Genomic DNA, 7,048 nt, shown 5'->3' on the forward strand with positions numbered 1-7,048 from the left:
ATAAAACAACTGTCTTATGTCCATTTACATATTAAAGCTTACATTGTGTTTATGAGGAAGTCAAAAATATATTTTTTACCCCCTGTTTTTGTAAAAAATTTATTGTTCTCACACGAATTGTCAAATTTAGTAAATCAATTTACTCGCCTTAGCCCAAATGTGAAACGCTGATTTTTGAATGAGGAATTCTTAACTATATATAGAACGTGTCTACGAAGAATTAGGTCTGTATGTCATCTAGGGGCAGAGCTATGGATGCCTAAATTATTACGAATATAGACGAAGGAACAAAAATTGTTACAAAAACAGGGGGTTAGTCAAATAGAATCAAATTGACAAAATTAAAATTGGGCTCTTTGTGGGTGGGTGTTGTGAGGCTTTGTGTGTGAGTGATACTTGGACTAGTAAAACCAACCACATGAAATCTTTTTTCGAATTGAATCCTTTTTAGTCCGCCATGTTTTACATGGCAACTCTTTGGTGTCGTCATAAAACTCTCTCTTAACGCTGTTTTTGTGGCGGCGGAATGTTTTTAGACTCTTCGCAGGGATAATCAGGCCACAACTTTCAAAATAACGAATATCGAGAGATACCGTTCTATGGGGGCTATATGAAGGCAGTGGAACTTTCGACGAAAGGGGAAAGCTTTATGCCCCCATCGAAGACTTAATACCAACCGAAGACTAAGTACCAAATTTCAGTCATTTCGGTGTGATAATGAGGCTAAAACTTTGAAAATACCGAAAATCGGGTGGTACCACCGTCCTATTGGAGCTATGTATCTTGATTTAAACAGATGGACGGACATGAATATATCGACTTAGAATTTTACCCTGAATTTTATCCGATGAATATTTCGATGTGTTACAAACGGAATGACAACTTTAAGTATACGCTCCATAATATGGTGAAGGGTATAAAAACTTCTACGAATTTTTTGCAATTATTATTTTTCTTGTTGTCCTTTTTTTGGTACTCCTTGCTTATTTTTATTTATTTTATTTTTTTTTTATATATTTTTTATTTATGGTCGTTGTTGCATCCATGCAAGTATAATCCTGAGTGGTATGTAAATTGGAGTTCGGATCTAACAGAACTTTTTATATGTTCTCATATAAACACTGTAGTGTAGAATGTAGAAATGACAACAAATTACACCGGTGCCTATAACAGAAGAATAGTTTTTGCCAGGATTTGCCTAAATGAATAGTAAGGACTATTATGTGACCGTTTTGAAACTTTTACCAGGTGTAGTACTTGTAATCTTATTTACAACGATATATTTTGTTTGTTGGGAAGTCCATAATCCATAATGCGCTCGGATCCATAATGTGGTCGGAGAGCACAATAACTCTCAAAAGATGAACTTCATTTGATCTAAAGTTTGCACTTCGTAATATTTTATCAAACTTACACCAAGTTCTAGAAGAAAGAACGAGATGAAATCTACACTCCATGATAGGATATTTTATTGGAAAGAAGCACCTACGAAGGAACCCATGAAACGATCAGAATTGTCCTGCTGCTGCCGAATATCTACCCAACAATCTGATGCATACGAGAGAGGTGAGAAAGAAAGTGTCAGGAGAAAAGGAGACGGTATTCAAAATGACATTTCACAATATTTTTTTTTTTCAAAAATTGTGCTTGATTCCATTTCTTAAAGTATAGTACACATTGGCAAGCAAAACTGACAGTCATCGAGGTCTATTTCGTGAATATCAAAGCCTAACTGAAAATTTGCTTTTGTAATCTGTAAATAATGCCGTATATATAGTTTTTCAAACATTTTTAGCTAAATAAAAGCTGTCATTTGCCGGAAAATTGTCCTAAAAGTACGTTGACTGTCAGTTTTGAATGATAGTGTGTACTCCCCTTTACATAATCCCAAAATGACATTTCACAATATTTTTTTCAAAAATGCTGAAAATTCTGCTTGATTCCTATTCTTTACATAACCCCTTCTTGTAAAAAGTTGTTGACTGCATAGTCCTTTGTATTTTTAACCTGAACTTTTGTATTGCGAATTCGTTGTGAATGAGGTTCGGTTGTTGTACCTAAAATTTTCTGAGCGACATTTTGCAGAACATGTCGAAGCTGAAAATGTTATCTAGTGGTACTTTTATTTCGGTTCTTGAAATAAAGGACAAAAGGACTTGGAAGGAAGAGAGTTAGAAGGTCGAAATGTTCTACCAAAAAGATCCTCATTAAATTTGACTGAAGACATGTCATATCAAAAATAAGCCAAAACAACATCGAACAAAGATATAACGCTAGTTTCTGATGGGTTAAAGGGTCTCCAGTGAAAAATTCATCACGCCATAACTCAAAAGTTCAATTCACGGCGGATTTGCTCTTTGGGTTTCTGTCATCAAGGGCTTTCACCCCCAAAAGGAATTTCTCACCCCCAGACCTCGAGCTCCATTTTGTTGCACAGTGTAACCAATACATACTTTTATACCTACGAAAGCATAAACACAACTACATACACTTGGTTGATATTCATTTACATTTTTTACTGTTATAAAAACACACTTTGCCAGTGACAAATGGCTTTGGCTTTTGCAATAATATAACCAAGGCATAAACGAACACATAAGTATATACACGCACACACATTTGCATGATATAAGAGCAAATAAAAGTGGAAAATGCACATACGTACTTTACTTGGGCCGTTCAGATAGGATAAGAATATTTACGTATATGCAAATATATCACCCACTTTCTTTCCAGCTCTGTGCGCTGCTAGTTCTTTTCAGCTCTGTGCGCTCTACCTATCCTTTCCCATCCCTGGTTCCATGTACCGACAATTGAGTGTTTATGTGTAAGTGTGTGAGTGTAAGCCACACATAACTTTTCAATTGATATGCAAACTTAAAAAGGGACCGCAAAAATTATGCTCAAGTGAATTCGAAATGTTATAGAAAAACTGAAAACAGCTCCGAGAGGTCTCGATGGTGGGTTGGTTGGTGTTTTGGTATCTGGTTTGGCAGCAAGTTCGTCCTTTTAACGCACATTTGTATTTATTTCAGTTTCAACTGCTGTTGCGGTTTATAGAGGAGAAGCCGCCATAACAGTGGTTGTAACCAAGACGCTAGGTGGTAATGATGATGATATTGTCAGCGGCTTGTGGCGATGTTCTGGCGAAGGTATTAAGCTCATATATATTCTTAGTTCCATTCGTGTATTTACTTCTCCATATTTTATGTGTGACTGGAAATGTTGGTTCTCCATATTTTTTCCTACGTCTTTATGCATTTATTCATTTCGTTGTCTATGTGGCTGGGGGTGTATATGTGGGAGAGTGTGCGTACCTGCTCCTTTGAAAAATCCACAAATATTAAATTTTGAAGTGTTGAAGATAAATGTCTGCATAGAAAATCAACTTAAATACAGAATTTATTTTAAAGGGTAGAACAAATTTCTTGAGCAAGAAATATCGAGGTGATAGTAAAGAGAGGTTCATCAGTGTTAGCGTACAACAGGAACTCAGTGGATTTGAGGTAATGTCCAAGACTATACTATTTTCTGTTACTTGTGTTCAAGACGTGGCTTAAATTAATATAGAATGCACTAGATAGTGACGGTGCTGCCGAAGCGGAACTTTAGGACAGTGAATATTAACTACAAACATCATGGGAACTACAAACATCCATGCAGACAGATTCTAGCCGTTCTGGAACAGATGGTGGCCCTGAGCCTTAGCAAGAGTAGTGTTTCTGCTAGGGCGAGGACAGTTTATCCCACGACGAACTCGATACTACAGTCGTTTCAGTGACTGTAGTTGTCGATAAACTGACCACGGCCTCAGTGAAAAAAGCTAATCTCTTGAAACCAGGTCCAATGAAGAAAATAGATAGAACTTGTCCCCCGAGGCAGGACCGAGAACGGAATCCCGACCAAAATTTTGGCCGATAAACTTGCCGCCGTCTCCACCAGATTTTCAAACAGGCTGGTTAAGAAGAGGGCGTACCGCAGGCGTGAATCGACCTACTTCAGGAAGTACATCGGCACGCAACCCTCCCCTTTTTCGATGAGAAAGTGGTGACCTAACCTTAATAAGTTCTCTCTCATCTCGATGACAGAAGAGGCTAAGTTGAGTTTAATGTCAACTTCGACTCCCATAGCCCCTAAAGGCCAAACGCGGGTTGATGTTAACTTGACCCAACGTCACCTAAATTATTTACCTCTTTCGACCACCATAGAGGCAGGGCACTACTCGATATCAAAAGAAGCTAATTAAAAGGTGATGAATCAAGTTTTGCAGGGAAACGGCCTCTGTTACTGGGCGTGTGGTTTTTACCAAAACCAACTTTTCGGTCAACGAAGGAACCACACCACAAGGCTAAGGAACTCAAACCGAACCAGGACTTCATACCTTTCACCCCTTCTGACTATTACCAAAATAATGAGAGCAGGAAGGATACCCCTGTCAAGCTAGCATCGCAAGATAACCTGAACCACAATGTAATTTCCCAGTCTCTTCTCACGGGAGCAGCGCTGAAAAGAAAACCAGAAGACCAGTGGTACCTCGGGTGCATTTATCATTTTACCAAATATTTTGCAACTTTTGTGGGGGAGGTGCCGGAAGGAGTGAACCGATAAGCACCATCTTCGAACTTTATTTAAGATTCTCAGAAATATTACGATATGTAAAGTTTGCACCACCGGAGTGTCCGCTTCGAAAGTAGTCGGTCACTTCAGTCACTACACATGGCGACCCTAGGAGTTTTTACAACTATCAACTCATTTCCTCAAATAGTATGGACTTTCCCCCGCAAAATTTTACTTTCGTAATAGAGGCCCCGAACACAACCTAATGCAAAATTATAAAGAATTCGAGAATAGGTCTTAAACTGCACTGAAATGAAATTCTGTGTGGGAGGTACCTTAAGTAATGGACAGTAATAGTCCATATTCGAACCTGCCAATGTCTGGTTTGAATATTATGATGTGCAAAGTACCGATCAAATCGATTACATCCTTCGAGTGTACCACTTTAACCAAAATTTTTGAACTTTTGTGGGGGTGGTACCCAAAGGAGTGGACCGATATGGCCCATTTTCGAACTTAAACTATGTTTGGCAAAATATTACGAATGCCAAATGTTGGACCCAATCGGTTTGTTTCATTCGAGAACTATCGTGCGCTCCAGCCATCCAGACAAACGGACATGGCTAAATCGACTCCAAATTGTCTGAAACCGATTTCGTCCAAACATACTTGGTTCCAAAACCATTATTTCGATGAGATATATTTTGGCCGTAAAGTAGCCCAAAGGCTGAGGGTATAATGATGGAGTTTGCAGGTAGAGGAGTAACGGTTTGTGTAGATAGCCAGGGTGTAGTTAAATCCGCCTCTTGGCTTCCCGCGAAACATATTGGTTGATGGTGCCTGATAACAAATAAACCTTGTAGACCTCTTATAAAGCAATAGCCATGTATGTTGTAAACTATGCGGCACCAGTGTGGTATGCAAATGTTAGCGCTACACAGGGCAGTAACATTCGAATCTACCAGAATGCCGGCCTAAGGAATGCAGTGTGCATCCTTATGACACCAGAGCATAATCTTCATGAGGAGGCACAGATGTTACCGTTGCATCAGCCCAAAAGTATGTTGTCGATGCTGAGTCTGCTTGGGTGTTATTGGCGTGAGCATCCATGTTACAATATTGCAGAAAAGGAAAAGGAAAATAGGACTTCAGTCACGATTGGCTTACTTACGTTACGCTTACTGTTCCAATGTGGTGTGCAAGTTAGTTCAATCGACAGTTTGACGAGCACTCTCGGAGTGACTGGACGAAGAGAAGAGTACAATGTCGCATAAGATCTCCTCCCGCCGAGGGTGGAAAACACATGTCACAATTGATGATGTTGCGAATGTCATCAAGAACGCTAAATCATCCAAAGAGTTGGGCCCTGATGAAGTCTCCATGGTAATGCTGAACAGCTGGTTGTGTCAAGAATCGAATATTTCAATAAAGTTCTCAACCTGTCTCTACGGAAGCCAGTGGCGAGACCAGTTGCCGATCATCATCATGGGTTCCGTAAGCAGCACAGCACGACAAAAGGCTGCACGCCATCTCCACACATATTAGTCGAGGACGCAACCAGATCAAGCCGTGTGGTAGAACACTGATAATGGCGCTTGTCTTATCAAAAATTATCAAGTTTAAGGACATCGAGCAGACTATCCTCCGTCCAAATTGAAACGCTGGATATGAATGATATGTGTGGACACAACTCCTATTTGACTGATCTTACCACATATTTCTATGCAAGGAATATGCAAATATCCGCCACTAAATCTACGGCAACTATGTTCACAATATGGACGACAGAGGTGACAACAATTCCTATGGGGCAAGGATCAATGACACCGTGCAAAACATCTGCCCAGCATTCGGCACAGGTCAGCACCTACTCACCTAACTTCAGTAGATTTTGTGGTTACATTCCTAGAACTGGAGGTAGACCCAGAGCCACATGAAGCAGAAAAACGAACATGCAAGCGTATGAAATACTGTTACAACAACAGTGATCTAGAAAGCGAGAGGTCCATGGGTAAAAACGAGAACCTATATATTAAGGATGGACTGGATAGCACTCACACTGATGCAGTGGCACAGACAGTTCAAAGGTATAGCTTGAATGCTGTACTCGGGGACCACACGATCGCAGCAGAAGAATCCTATTTGCCGAGTGGTTTTAACCCAATTATGATCCCGACGATGTCCGATTTGATAGCACGATACCCAACAAACGTCCTGTGTGTGGGTTGGGATCGCAGCAGCGTGTCGTCTGCATTTGTTTAGCCACCCAACTAACCCAACTCACCTGCCTTTTGTTCCTTATGGACGCAGCCAGCCCAGGTTGGAGAATTTTTAATATTGACACAGAGGATCCAGAACCAGATAACCGAAGAAGATACACGAACAAACATATTTTCATTTCTACAACAACAGCCCATGGTATGTTATTGGTACGAGTGCTTTTATAACTTGTGTACGTTGAGTGCAATAAGAGTTGTTCGTTGGTCCAACC

This window comes from Musca autumnalis, unplaced genomic scaffold, assembly GCF_047663935.1.
Source record: "Musca autumnalis isolate F117 unplaced genomic scaffold, ASM4766393v1 scaffold_2, whole genome shotgun sequence".
In the NCBI taxonomy this organism is placed as follows: Eukaryota; Metazoa; Arthropoda; class Insecta; order Diptera; family Muscidae; genus Musca; species Musca autumnalis.